We start from the raw sequence: 14,152 nt of genomic DNA on the forward strand, positions 1-14,152 counted from the left end.
TTTCTACTTCCCCAGTACTAAGACTCCAGGCACATGATGCTACATCTAACTTTTCTGTGGGTACTGGGGATTGAACTCAGATCTTTCTGCTTGCACAGAAACCACTCTCCAAAGGTAGGAATCTAGCTTCACTACTTCTTTTGTATGTAGATATCTACCCAATGCTGTGTTTCTGAAGATACTGTCGAAAATAAAATTTTCTGCTTTCCTGAGTATTCATTCTCTAGGGCCTAGAGGCTAGGCACTTTGCACTTTGTGCTAGCAATGCTTCTTCTTCTTCTTCTTCTTCTTCTTCTTCTTCTTCTTCTTCTTCTTCTTCTTTTTTTTACCATTTGGATTTCTTTTCTCCTCTGTACTGTGACAGCTTGCAGAAGAGGATGGCCCTAAGGTCCTACAGGTGACTGTATATGATTCTACAAGTGCAGGGCAAAAAGTCTCTCAATTATCTGATACACTTTGATAGAACAAAAATGGACATCTATTTTTTCCAGTTATATTGTACACATAGTGGTTACGATTGCAAAGAGTTGTGATGGATTTAATTGACCACGCACCGTTTAAGCTGGGCAGCATGCCTGAACTAACTGACAAGTTGAGGTTGCTTAGCTTCAGACTTCTCTCACAGCTGACATTCTGCTCTCTGGAGATGGCTGGCTTGTGTGTGGCTCTTCTCACAGCAATGCGATCTGGTTAGATCCCTCGGCCTGAGAACAGTGCCCGGTGTACAACATTAATTAAACTAAACTGCCTGAGCCAATCGCAAAGCATGGCTTTCATCCAAGTCCTGTTTATACACAGGAGAGGCACATGAGCGTTAAATACTGTTTTAGCCACAAGCTTATAGGAACTGCGCTACTAACACGTACAATGAAGGATAAACACGATGGCTTTCTGAATGACGCTGAAGGTCTTTGTGGACTTCCAAGTAGAGTATTTGTGTCTCCATTAAGAAGGAAAGGAAGCAATTGTGCAAATCTTGACTCATCCATTACTCAATATAAATGGAATCTTAGGGTCAAAGTCTTGAAACTGCAGGCAGATAAAGACTTTCCCAATGTTTTTCTATTCACAGAAATGAGATTTCTCTGTGACATTCTTATCATCATCCCTGTGAATGAAAAGGGAAGAAAAGATGCTGTGTGTGTTTATCTAGAGTGGCTTCTAGACTTCCGTGTTGCTTATATTTTCTCAAAATGATACACGTTTATATTTCTGCCTTTTAATCTCTACATCACAGAAAAATCAAATCCACCAACACTCACCTATGCCAGAAATCACCCAAGGCCATCAGCGCCACCAAGGCTCATCTTAGGTGATGTTAGGCATCACCTGAAATTACCAGGGCCATTATTAATTCTCACCTATGGCAGGCATCACCGAAGTCATCAGCGCCACCAATGCTCTTCCGTGGCAAAGGTCACCTGCAACCAGGTTTAGGTGAAGAGACACTTTAGCACTATTTTTCAGAAACCCCAGCTTCCTCTTTGGCCAGCTCCCCTCCACATACAGTCAGGGCAGCGTGACTACATTTCTTTCAAACCCGGTTAGAGAGTGGAGGCTGGTGAGATCATCTGGCATGATATGGACCCAAATCGTCTGATTTTTGTGAAGGGATGCACTGTGATGTTCACAGTGTACACACGTGGTTATCAGCACACACACAGTGTGAACCATACACACTTCACACATCGGGTTAATAAAGAACAACAAGAAATATAAGTCCAGAAGACATTCCCCTGAGAGAGTGAGAGACTGGAGACCTTCCCCTGAGTGATTTACAGCAACCTGCCCTTCCCCTGACTCACGGCCTAGGTGAACACAATTCCACTGAGAAAGTAATAGAAGTAGTCACATGTCTAGTAGAGCACCCCAAGTATCTAGCTTGCTCTCCTGGGTTTACCTTCCTCCCAAATCTGCCCCTGGCTCAGTTATATTTATTTGAGGTATCACTTGAAGGATAAAAACAATCAGGTGTGATTTGGTGCTGCCACAGACAGCGACACTGTTTGCTGGGCTTTTGACTGCTGCCCTAGTGCCAGAGGCTGCCTGGAGACCGCCTCTTCTGCTTCTCTTGCTTGACCACACCTCCTGTTTCAGGAGGCAGCTCTATTAGGAGCATTATGGTCTCTGCATCCTCTTTAGCCCGGAGCGGAGGATTCTCGCAGGTAGTAGCTGGAAAGAGCCCGCAGGACCTTCGGAGAAGCTCGCTTCATTCCTCGCCCATCTCTCTGGCAAAGTCGTAAGTGAGGGCTGAGTTTCGGTTGAAAACTTTCATCCCATTTTTTCCTCTCCTCCCCTATATTTTGTGAATTAAAGGGTAAATTGGGAAAGTTTTAAGAAACAACAGGTTTCTTTTCCTTTCCTAAAAAACCTCTTTCCCTATTTACCTACTCCATTGTTTAACAATATTTTTCAAAATTACTTCCTAACCTCATTAGACAAGTTCAAAATCAAGACTTTTGTCACCTCCGCCCCCAAAGGCAAAACCACTCACGTTGTAAATCCTTGCAAATGACACTTCACAAACGTGAATGTCCTTTGCAGACCCTTCCGGAGAAATAAAACTGCACTTAGAAACGCGCTTTTCTTTTTTCCTTCTTGGTGAAAGTCTACTGTTTCGCCTTTCCTGCCCCCTCCCCCTTTTCAGCGATTTAATGAATGACTTTCATGGGGGGGGGTGTAAATCGCCCTCCTTTAGGACCTTCTGAAGGCAAGCCAGCCTATTGGGTCGTTTCTTCTACCTTGTGACTTACGTCCTGCAAAAGCCCGACAATTCTTGCAGACCCTGTAGGTCGGTAGTTGTGGGGGTGTCTGCAGGTTAGAGGGGTCTTCTTCCCTGCACTGAGGGTTTGGGCCCCAGCTACCGAGGGAGGCTGGAGTTGGGACAGCAATTCCACTTTCCAAGTGTCTTCTTGTTACTCTAATAATATCTGCTAAAAACCTTTTAAAGCAGACTTTGCTGCAAGGGGACTGTCCAAAGATGCTGGGTGGCATTAGATCATGATTCCATTGTAAAACTCCCCCCCTTTTTTGGTTTTCATCCCAAAGCTGTTTTCCTTCTGATTTTGTATCGCTGCATGGAACTGGGTGGGAAACAACAGGAAATTCAGATCCCGAAACGTACCTCTGGCCGCTCCGTTTGATTTGTAAAATTACTGACACTTTTAACTCTTTCATCAACTGGGGTCTGGATTACTTCAGCACCTTTTTAATCTAGTGAGAAACCCCTTTGGTTTGGCAGGCTCCGGATCACGCAGGGCGGGCTGGGTGACCTCTATTCCTCTATTACCTGCTGTTCCCAGAACCCAGGCCAGAGAGGGCTGTAAGGGGTTAATTCGCAAGAAGTGCTTTGAAGATGAAAAGGTCTTTTCATGTGCTAACTATTGTAGCTATTAATATTAATATTCGAAGAAACGCACCGCTTTTCCACAGCTTCTATACTTACCCATCAGTAGTGGAATAACAAACTTCAGGCAGCAGCCACGCTGCTTCTTCTGTCTTGGATCTGCTGCTGGAGACTCGAGACGCGTGTCTGATTACCAAGGGGCTCTTCGCTTCACAGGGCACCTTACACCCAGGTGCTAGTTGCCAGAGGTGCCAGGGAGGGCTAGAGCAGAATGGGACAATCCCCTAGCACCTGGCAGGGTGACCTTGGAGTCTCCTCTAAGCTTACACTTCCAATTGCCTATTCAAATTCCTAAGAGTGTTAGAGTTCAAAGACCAGGAGGGTCAGAGCTGAAATTTGGTAGGAGTTAAGCGGGTAAGTGCTTGGATCCTATGCGAGGCAGCAGCGTTTGTAATGGAGGAGAGGGCAGTCAGTAAGTAAGGAGTGTAGATCTTTGAAAAATAAAAGAGCCAACAGGGTCAGAGTAGTCTGATGAAATATTGGAAAGCACTGGGTATGTGGGTACAGGTTCCAAGGGGAAGGCTGGGCCAAGGGAATCAGATGTGGTGGGGACAGGTCCTGGGCACAGATTTCTGCCTGTGATCACAGATAGCCTCAGTGTGTGGGCAAATTTCTCACCCTTAACTATGGTTCTGCTGAATCTGATGAAATTTTTTTTAAGTAATTGACAGTTTCATACATTTCTATAAAGAATTGTAGTCAACCTCATCGCTTTCTTCCTTTTCTTAGGGAATCCATCTCAACACCAATACCCTTGTGCTTTTCCTGTCTTCTTTTTAGGTGTGGGTCTTGTAACTTTATTTCTTGGTGAACAGACACACAGTCTCTGGCAAGGATCCTTTTCTAATTGCCTATTTTAATTCCTCAGTGGCTCACATCAAGTAGCAGAAGAGATGGGTATATGCCAAAAGTTGGGGCTTGCTCCCTCCCTTCCTTTGTCCGCCCCCTTCTGTCCCTTCCTTCTTCCCTTCCTCTTTCTGCTTCATGGGAATTTTAAAGCATTTAATATATGAGTGACACTAATATTTGAAGCAGCAATTTAATGGCATTTAAAGTGACAGTTGTTTCTTTAATCCCGGGGAAACTCCTGTGTGAGATCCTCCTTGGCCTCCTTAACTCTACTAAGACTGTAGCTTCACAGGACTCCTTTTTAACAACTCCTTCATTGGAGGAGCTTTTGTTCGCCTAGTGGGGTGCAATTGGATTTGAGGTGCTCTACATGGGCCTCTTCCTTTAAATCACCAGGGTGAGCTCTTGATGGAACCAGATCAGAATCAAGGAAATGAGAACCCAGGGCTGGGTCTCCAATCACAGGAAGCAGAAACTCTGTGATACACAAAAGCCGCCAGGGTTTTGCAAGGTATCTGGGAGGGTATTGGGGATCAGGCCTATTTTCCAAAGATGAATTTGTAAATTAATTACCCCTTGCTGAGAAGACACTGACTCTGGAGAAAACTGCATGTCTGGAATGCCTGAGTGAGCTATCCTTCCCAGCGTGGTCACTTCGCCCTGCTTCTGCTTTGTGCCCTGCCTTGTTTAGAGAGGACTGCAGAATATATCTATATCAATTTTATATAATTTATTTTAGAAAGCAATATTTTTCTGGAAAAAGTTGAAAATAAAAGACAATACAATTTTAAATGGTGTGATACAGTCTATGAATATTTTCTGAATTCTAGTGACACCAAACAAAACAGGGTCTCGAGCAGAGTGGGGGAGAGGGAAGAATGTTTGAGATCATTTTTTTTCCTCCTTATAGCAGAAAATGGTGAATTTAATGGCCCCATGGTGTAGGTGTGGTTCCTAAATCTCCAGGGGAAGCTGGGCCATCATTTCTTGGTGGGAGTAAGGCAGGGAATTTTCAGTGCCAACCAGGAGTTTACCCTTCATGGGGAAATAAGATTTTTCTCTTTTGTAAACTAGAAGCAGGAAAGTTTGTAAAACCAGTTCAAAGAGTTTTTAAAAGTCTATGAGTCTTAACAATCGGGACAAGTCAGTCTTCAAAATCATCTTTTGGTGCCTCTGGGTCTTTAAAGGACCCCTGTTACTGTGGAGGGGTCTGTTGCCATTTTGGTCCCCTATAGGAAGATATTCCTATATCCCCTGTCGTGGAATCACTTAAAGGATCCTGTGGGCTTCAGTTTCTTGAGGTTATCAGAGGCTAAAGAACTAGCCTGTTTCTTGGGCAAGACAGAAGCCTTGGCCATCCTTTGGCGAGGAGACTCGGCCCTTCTCATGTACATTTCTTTCTGGCCAGGTGTGTCTTGCATCTATGGTGTGCAGCCTTGTGCTCTCAGCGGATGTCTTTGCTTCTATTTCCCAGGTGACTCTGCTTCCTAAGTACCTGTCTTAGTAGACTGCTCCAAAGGGTACTCAGGTGAGTCCTGCAGTGCTGCCGAGTGAGGTCCTGAGACCCGTAGCATCATCCTCACACGCTCGTGGTAGAGCCTGGAGCTGCTTTGTAACCAGAACTGTGCGATTCAGTTCATGTGCGCTTCATAGTTTAGGTGCTCCGGCCTCAAAAGCAATGACAGCTACAAAAATGGAAGTCCAGAGAAACAGGAACCTTGGCAATGCTTTCCAGAGCAGCCAAGTAGCTACCCTGTGTTGATAACTAGTTTAGTATAAGTGTTACTACACACACACACACACACACACACACACACAACTCAGGAAGCTGCTGCAGTAGTTCCTGGTTTGTGTGTTTGTGTGACAGCAGCTACAGTCTTTCCACAAGCTCTATTGAGCTGTAAGAATGTACTTGCTTCCTGAGTGTATGCATAACAATGGTGCCCTGTGCCTAGCACTCCGGGGAAACTATAGCTCCTTCCTCCTGCGAAAATTCTTGACTAAGGATATTCAGTGTGTGATCCTAAATGGGATTAAGTTTTTGAATGACTTAAATGTCATTTAATCTATTTAGATTTAGATCATGGGGTTCTAGGTCTCTACTCCCCCCTCTTTCTTGCCTTCCTTTTTTTCCCCAAACAAGGCCTCAGTGGCTTGCCTGAAACCCACAGAGATCTGCCTGCCTCTGCATCCTGGGATTAAAGATATGCACGACTACATCTACTTTTTAAATCAGTACCCTCTGCTACCTCAATCTGTAAAAATAGTACTAACATAATAATTATACTAAAACTCATCTTTCTTACGAACAGTAAATGCCAGGTACTGCTGATGACATAGCAATAAAATAATTTATTGGCCATTTTAAGTATTATAAGGATGCAACTAAATATTTTCCTTCTGTATACCCCTCCTCAGCAACCCAAAGGGTTGTATTCTTATCTTCATTTTATAGTTGAAGAAACTCAGACGGCTAGGTTAGGAAATCCTGTCATGACGGCACATGCAGGAAGGAGAGCCAAGTCCACCCACAGTCTGTAGCTCCAAAGCTCTTGACACCTCAGTTCTCTGGCCTTAGTTTCTTGAAATGAGATAATTTGATTCATGTCTCTTTCTGAGTCCAAAATTCACTGGCTCTGCGAAACCGCTCTTAGCCATAGAGCGCCAGCGAGCTGTTTCGCATTACACTGGGAAATTGGAACCTTAGAATTTGGGCAATAAAACAAATAAAACCCCACCATGCAAATCACAATTAGACATACTCCATGAAGTTGCTTGCCAGATTTGAGAGATACATGTCAGCTGGTGTCTTTCAATTCCGTTTTCAAACTATCCAGTCCCCTGTTGTTCCCCCACTCTTCCTATTTATGACCTCTCTTGTTTGTTGGGATCTTCTGAGGACGAGCAAGAACCCGATTTAAATTCTAGATTGCAAATGCAGGCCAGGTTGAAAAGAAATTACTTAAGATTCCAGGATCTTGAAGAATTTCTTTAGCAGCAAGCATTGGGTAAGAGTTGACATTTTGTCTTATAATTCTTCTTTGGGTTTGGCTTGGCCAAGGATCTGTTTGACCCTGACCTCTAAGACATCCCTTGTTGAGAAGAAGAAGGGTTTAACATTATTCTTCTAGATTCATTCCTCTTTTTGGTTTCCATGTTTGAAGTCTAAAACGATCTTAGTTTAATCAGCTGCCAGCCCCTAACTTGGTCACAGTGCTGCAGTGCGACTGAAGGCCTCTTGTGTTCGATTGTTGCTCTTCAGGGTCCTTTATGGGACGGAAGAACAATATCATCAGTGCACTTTCCTTACCGCCGAGGCCAGTTTCCTTATGACATGCTCTATCTGCGCGACTAGAAGGAGTAGGTTGTCCGTTTCTGATGTGTCTCTCAGCGACGACAGTTGTCACTGTCCTAGTTGAGTTTGGAGGCAATCCGAGCTCAGCAGAACCTTTGTGTCTGTTCTTGACTGTTCATTCTGCCAGCATGATGGCTAAGGGCTTTTTCTTTCCAGGATGAAAGGCAAAATCATCTATGAAGCTAGGAAATTCTTATTTCCTAGCTCTATAATGTACTAGAGTAAAACCACTGTTAAAGATACTTTCTTTTTAAATTATATATTTATGTGTGTGAAGGGGGCAGCTGCCTGCAGAGGAAAGTGGAGGGTCTCAGATGCCTTGGGGATGAAAGGCAGGAGGTTGTGAGGTGCCCAAAGTAGGTGCTAGGAACTGGACACAGGTCCTCTGTGACAGGTGTATTAACTCTTAACCACCGAGATATCTCTCCAGCTCCCTTCAGCCACCTTTTAGCCCTCTCTAGAAAACATCAGTGACCTATGTCCCTAGGAAGAGCGAAAGACTATATTCCTATAAAGTCATAATGGCATGAGCTCATTTTAGTATCGTAAGGAGGATTGGTCATACACATTCATTTAGGACTTGACAATCCTAGGTTTAATTAGAAATTTCAGAGGCAGAAGAATAAGAGGTGGGCATGCGTCATTTTATTTAAGAAGGGGCTAGGGACAGTTGCCAGTGAAGCTGGAGAGAAGAAGATACGTTGATTATGCGGTCATTGTTGCTGCCTCAGAACATTGTGAAGGAGAGATTGACTGCTGAAGGAGTGGGCAGCACGCAGAAGTCAGAACATGGCCTTTATGGGCCAATGCCACTGTTAAAAGATACTTACACTGGGAGCCCGCGGTCCGTACTGAAGAGAGTGAGGCTCCTCCTGTCTTAGTGAGGCAGAACGACTGCCCTCAGTTCTAACCATTCATTCACATTCAGTCTGTCTCTCAGTGGTCCCAGCTTTCCTAAGGCTGCCACCCTTTAACACAGCTCCTCAACTTGTGGTAACCCCCAACCATGAACGTATTTTTGTTGCTACTTCATAACTATCATTTTGCTACTGTTGTGAATCATAATGTAAATATCTGTGTTTTTTGATGGTCTTAGTTGACCCCTGCGCAAAGGTCATCTGACTCTTTAAAGGGGTCCTAACCCACAGGTTAAGAAACTGCTGCTTTACAGCAATGTTTCCTAGGAGCATGGTAAAGATGCTCCATTATTTAATATGAGCTCTCTTAAAGCATTTTCAGAACCGGCCTTTGTTGCTTTGCTACACTAGCAGAAGAAGAAGATACCTTCCAAACAGACTGGAGAAATGCCATGGGCCATGTGTGGGAACTGGGATATGATGGAGGAAGACAGACAAAATAGTGTGGTACATTAGGTAGATTGGAGACAAACATAGCATTGGTTGTAGACAACATTTTAAACTATCCATTGATTGTATTCATATGACCGTTCCTTTCTCTGTTGCATTTAGGAAACCCAAGTTTACTGTTACAAGTGGACACCTTCCATAACACATAATGACAAAGTTTTGTCCTAAGAGATCTGTGTCCTTCTGGGTATGTTCTGGCACATTCCTTCACTGAGTCAGCAGGCAGGTTCCATGATTGGCATGGTCTCTCTTTCAGGAGACTCTGGACTCTAGGAGAGAGGGTGGTGGAGTACCATACTCTTTTCCAATTTAGTGTCACTCATAAGAGGACAATCAGGGTGACCGCAGAGCTCAGGACATGTTTCTATGGCATAGTCAGACCTCCGTTTCCAACTAGCCAAACATGGAGAATATTCAGGAAAAAATCACACCACTTTGAACATGTATAAGACTTCTTTTTCTTGTCAATATTGGCTAGCCTGGGCTGCATAGGGAGCTCCTGGCCAGTCTGAACTATACAAAAAGACCCAGTTTATTTGTTTTACCACTTGAGGCTTTGCTGAGTTACTTTTCCTACATTTAGGAGCTTATTTGTTGATGAAGAAAACAACAAAACCAACTACAAAATAACACAGAGCAGTTCAAAAGAGGCACCTCACCAAACAAACATAAAAACGGCAATTGATGTCTACACATACGTAATGAGAACAAAAGACATCTTTCAAATTCTGGTTTTCAAAAGTCAAAGTATTTAGCATTCAGAAATGGCAAAATAGTCCAGCATTCAGAAAAATATCTTTTAAAAAAAGTCACCAATTTTTAGATTTTTCTATTGTGAATTTAAAATATGTTAAAGAAGAGTGATTTCAGAATATGAGGGTTTTTAAAAACATTTGCAATAAATGCATGCTATCATGTTAACCATTTGGAGAGTTTTTTTATTTGCTTTGAAATATTAGTTCACTCTGTAGCCCAGGATGGCCATGAACTCATGTTCCTGTCTCCCTCTTTTGAGCGCCAGAATCGTTAAGTGCATACCACTATGCCTGGGATGTAGAAAAAAATAATCACGTATGGTTTATTAGGACATTTGTTTAAAGGCATACGTTTCCTTTACGGGCAGATCATTTAAATGAAAAGCCCTTGACTGATGTCTCATTGCCCTCTGATGGAATCAGGCAGGACAGAGTTGTGTGAAGTGGATTCAACCCTGACCAAGGCTTATCTGTCCCCATTCTTCTCTTCCTTTGCCCCCACTCATCTCTGTTGCCTGCTAATCCCTTGGCTTTATGTATCACTGTCACTGGACCTGGGTAAGAAGGGGTGTGGGCTTGCAGGTCCTGGCAGTGTTCCAAGGCTCCTGGACCAGGTGGAAGTAGAAAAGGCCACATACTTTACAAAGACAAAAACTCTCTGGGAGTGAATGGGAAAGCTAGTTTTCAAGGAGTACATTGGATACGAGACATTTCCATAGGCCAAACTGTTGGCTGGTTTCCTCTACCGAGAGCTTACCTGAAGAAGGCAGAGAAGCAAAGGGAAAGGAGGAAGCCATAGGGCCAACTCTAACTGGGCAGCGGGCAGGGTGGTCTAGACTTCCTCCACATCTAAAAGGGATTAACACGAACCAAAGGCTGTGTGCAGGTTTTCTCTAATCCGCAGTATTTATTTGCATGTCAGTCACGTGGCAAGACTCTGCAGAAACCCAGGGAGAGATTAAGTTCTGCTCTGGGGAGCTTGAATTCTAGTGAGGTAGAGTCTGAGAGGGAAGAAAGGCTAAGTGCAGAGGTGCGGTTGCTTGCATAGGACCCTGGGAACAGGTTTCTTCCATAAGGTGACTTGAAATAGTGATGTGACCAGAGCGAAACAGGTTTTGCTTAGAGATGGACACGGGGCACACTCATTTCAGGTGGTTTTTATCCAGACCTGGTCTATGCAGAGCCTCCAATTTATAAAACAGGTGCAATCCCATCTGACCCATCTCTTTCATTCTTAGGCAGAGAATTGTTTACCCACCCACCGGCCCTGCCACCCACTCAGTCACGGATTTAAAAACATTTGAGTTTCTGTCATGCAAAGTGAAAAAAAAAAAAGGCATAGTGCCTACCTTCAACCGGTTCAGGATGGAGGGGGGGGGAAGGGGAGGGGGAGATAAATAGAAACAGATGTTGGGAGGTTGGGAGAGCCGAGCGATAAGTGCAGACAATAGGAAGATAATACGCTGGCGACTGTCGGAAGGGAGTAGCTCGCTCCTGCTGGGGTGAAGAGTGGCTGAGTGAGGGGTGGGGGCACAGGGTCTGACACAGGCCTGGAGGCCTTAGGAGATGTGGGACTCACAGTTCTGGAGGAACCGGAGGACAGAGGGCATTTCCAGAAACATGGCGACCAAAGAAGTACAGCGGAGGGAGAAACTGAGGTATGCAGTGGAAGGCTTTGGAGGCTACAGCAGGGCTCTGTGGGGGGTGGAAGGTTGGGAGAATGGCTTAGTAGTCTCCTTTTGGAAGCACCCGTTCTGCTGATTTGCCAATGCTAGCTAGTTCTGTTGAGGAAAAATGAGTTTAGCTGTGCATGGCCCACTGTTACCATACGTTCCCATCATCCCTGCACCGAGACAGGGTTCAGGGCTGCTTCTCAGCTGCACAGTAAGGCTTAAAATCACACAGTTGTTTTCTATTTAGGTAATACACACGTGCAAAACCAAGACAAAATGTTCAAGTCCGGTTGATGTTCAAGAAGTTGTCATGTGGGAGGGAGTTCCTGTTGGCCAAAAAGCCAAGGGGGGGGAAAGAACTCACACACCCACGGATACACACACCACACACACACACACACACACACACACACACACACACACACACCCCTTTTGGATCTTCAGAAAGGGTTAGGTCTCCAGCAGCTGTTCTGTGTCACAATCTACAAGCTGGAAAAGGGGCAGGTTCTTTTTTTCTTTCTCCAAAAAAATAATAAAGCAGCAATCGCTTTCTGTCTCAGAGTTATTTCCTGCGATGAGAGCCCTTGAGATCCCTGGCAACTCCTTCTTTCTAGTTTCCTCCCTGGGCAAAGGGCTTTTCCCCAAGGGAAGTGTCATTCATGCTGTGGAGAGGATGGTCCAGCATAGAATGCAGCAGATGTTCGGCCAGAGGTTCCCTCCCTCCCTCCGTCCAGTGTTGCTATGAAGGGGAGTGCTGTCTGGCTGGCAGACAGAAACTCTTGTTGTCTTGGAGCTGGGCTCTGGCACAGGGCTGCCAGTTCGCAAAGTTCTTTCTCTTGTGAATATGGAAGTAAACTGGGCATTCAAAAGGGTGGCGGTCCGTTGCTGCTGAGGGAGTCTAAGTGATTCACAGGACCGCACAGTGGCATCTCCCTCTGTGGTCGTCCATGACTCCCTATTCCATGTGCCCGGCAGAACCAACCACTGCTTATATTTTCCATATTTTTTGGTAAAGTAGCGATCACACTATGATAGAGTTACATGTGAATTTGTCTTCTCCACTTCTGAAGCCACAGGCTCCAGACTCTGCCTTTCTCAGCCCTCTGCTCCCTGTTAGAAGCCAGGGGCCAGGAGGTCAGGAATCTGTATTTGTTTACTAGTGTGTCTCAAGGGCCCAGCACATTGCTTCATAGGAGGCGTAGCGTAACTATTGAAGGAATAAATAGATTCCTAATAGAGCCCGCTGTGGAGCTAGGAGAGGGAGGACAGGCCTGCAGGGACACCAGAAGGTCGAATGGCTCCCGTGAAGTAGCATTCCCTCTTGCCTGGATATTTCCAGTACAAAGGTACAGGTCATCCTGCAGGACCCTGAAGGGCTGGCCGGCTTTTCTTCAGGGACTTTCATCGTGATAAGCCATTTGCAGTGTGGCATAGTCAATGCAGCTTTTGGGTCTCATCCTTGTAGAGATCTGTATGTTTTGAAGGTGCTTTGTTAAGAGCTTTAAAGTTAATTTTCAGATGAAAACAAAACCAAAAACTAGCAAGAGGGAATGCTTCAGCGAGGGAGGGACCGTCAGGTATCTGGATACTATCATCCCACACCAGGTTGGGACAGACCCATGAGGATCCATGTTGTCTGTATCAAATTTTCAGTCTGAGACATGGAGCTGCTCACTAATTTTAGGAAGAGCACTGAATGGGCCAGAGGTGACAGACAGGTAAAAACAGTGTTTTTGGACCGGCCATCCTGGATCTTTTTCAGTCATTCAGTGTCTCTTCTGAGGAGTTCTTCCCGGGTCCATCAGCGGCAGCGGAAACAAGGATGAAACCTAGTGACCTAGAACTCTTACTTACCTGGTTTTTAACAGACTGATTTTTGTTTGTTTGTTTGTTTTTGGCTAATGTTATTTGGATTATCCTGTGTTTTGAGGAGGTAGGCCATCTTTTTAAATTCATCAGTTAGCTTGTTTTTCCTGTGTCTTTTACATCATGCGCCTTGTTCCCATTCATTTCCCCGCCTTTCGCATTCGTTCTCTGCCACTGCATACTCCCCAAATAAAAAAAAAATTAAGAGAAAAAAAGGAAATAAAAATTAAAAAGGGAAAAAAACTTTAAAAAAAATCTTGTCATGGAAACTGTGGTGTGATACAGTGAGTCACGCCGGGAACCCCTTTGTCCTTGTATCTTTACTCCCAGGTGTTCATTGCAGAGTCAGTGGTCTGGTTGGAGGCCTCTGGCTTCTACTACCTTCTCAATGCTGGGCCCTCGCTAGACCCCCCTTCCTGAATATCCTGTTGTTGCCCTATGTTTTGGAGATCCTGCAGCATTGGGTCCGCAGGTCATCTGCTCCAGCAGATCACAGATGAGGGGGAGGATGGGGCGGGCCAAACCATCACACTAGGTCCAGGCCTGGGCAGCTGTAGGGTCGGTCAGCCAGATGAGAAGTGGGGACAGCTCTCCCATGTTCACAACTTCAGGGCTGACTCACCCACACCTGCTCGGACAGGGCTGGCTCTCTTCTGTGGCCCTGGTGAGGTGTAGGGCCTGTTCTTCTAAGTGGTGCAGCTGGTTGGGGGGTCAGGGCTAGTTCTCCCACTCTTATGACCGTAGGGGCAGCTCTCACACCTCCTCAGACATTGATGGGCAGGCCAGAGGGATTCATTCCCCCAACTTATGCCACCACAAGACAGATGTGAAGTGGGGAGACCGTTCCTGTGCTGAGAGCCTCAGGGCTGGCAAACCCACAC

General features: G+C 45.1%; 1 long non-coding RNA gene across 1 annotated transcript in view; it reads left to right on the forward strand.

Annotated features, from left to right (window-relative positions):
* The first annotated feature begins 2,150 nt into the window (after positions 1-2,150).
* The window catches only part of LOC121451647, a 28,181-nt gene continuing 16,179 nt past the window's right edge, over positions 2,151-14,152 (forward strand). The window contains exon 1 of the long non-coding RNA XR_005974747.1: positions 2,151-2,239. This is a non-coding gene — a long non-coding RNA (uncharacterized LOC121451647). The remainder of the gene's footprint in view (positions 2,240-14,152) is intronic.

The sequence above is a fragment of the Microtus oregoni genome, unplaced genomic scaffold (genome assembly GCF_018167655.1).
Source record: "Microtus oregoni isolate MIOR12 unplaced genomic scaffold, Mior012 000008F_ref0000371, whole genome shotgun sequence".
Lineage (NCBI taxonomy): Eukaryota > Metazoa > Chordata > Mammalia > Rodentia > Cricetidae > Microtus > Microtus oregoni.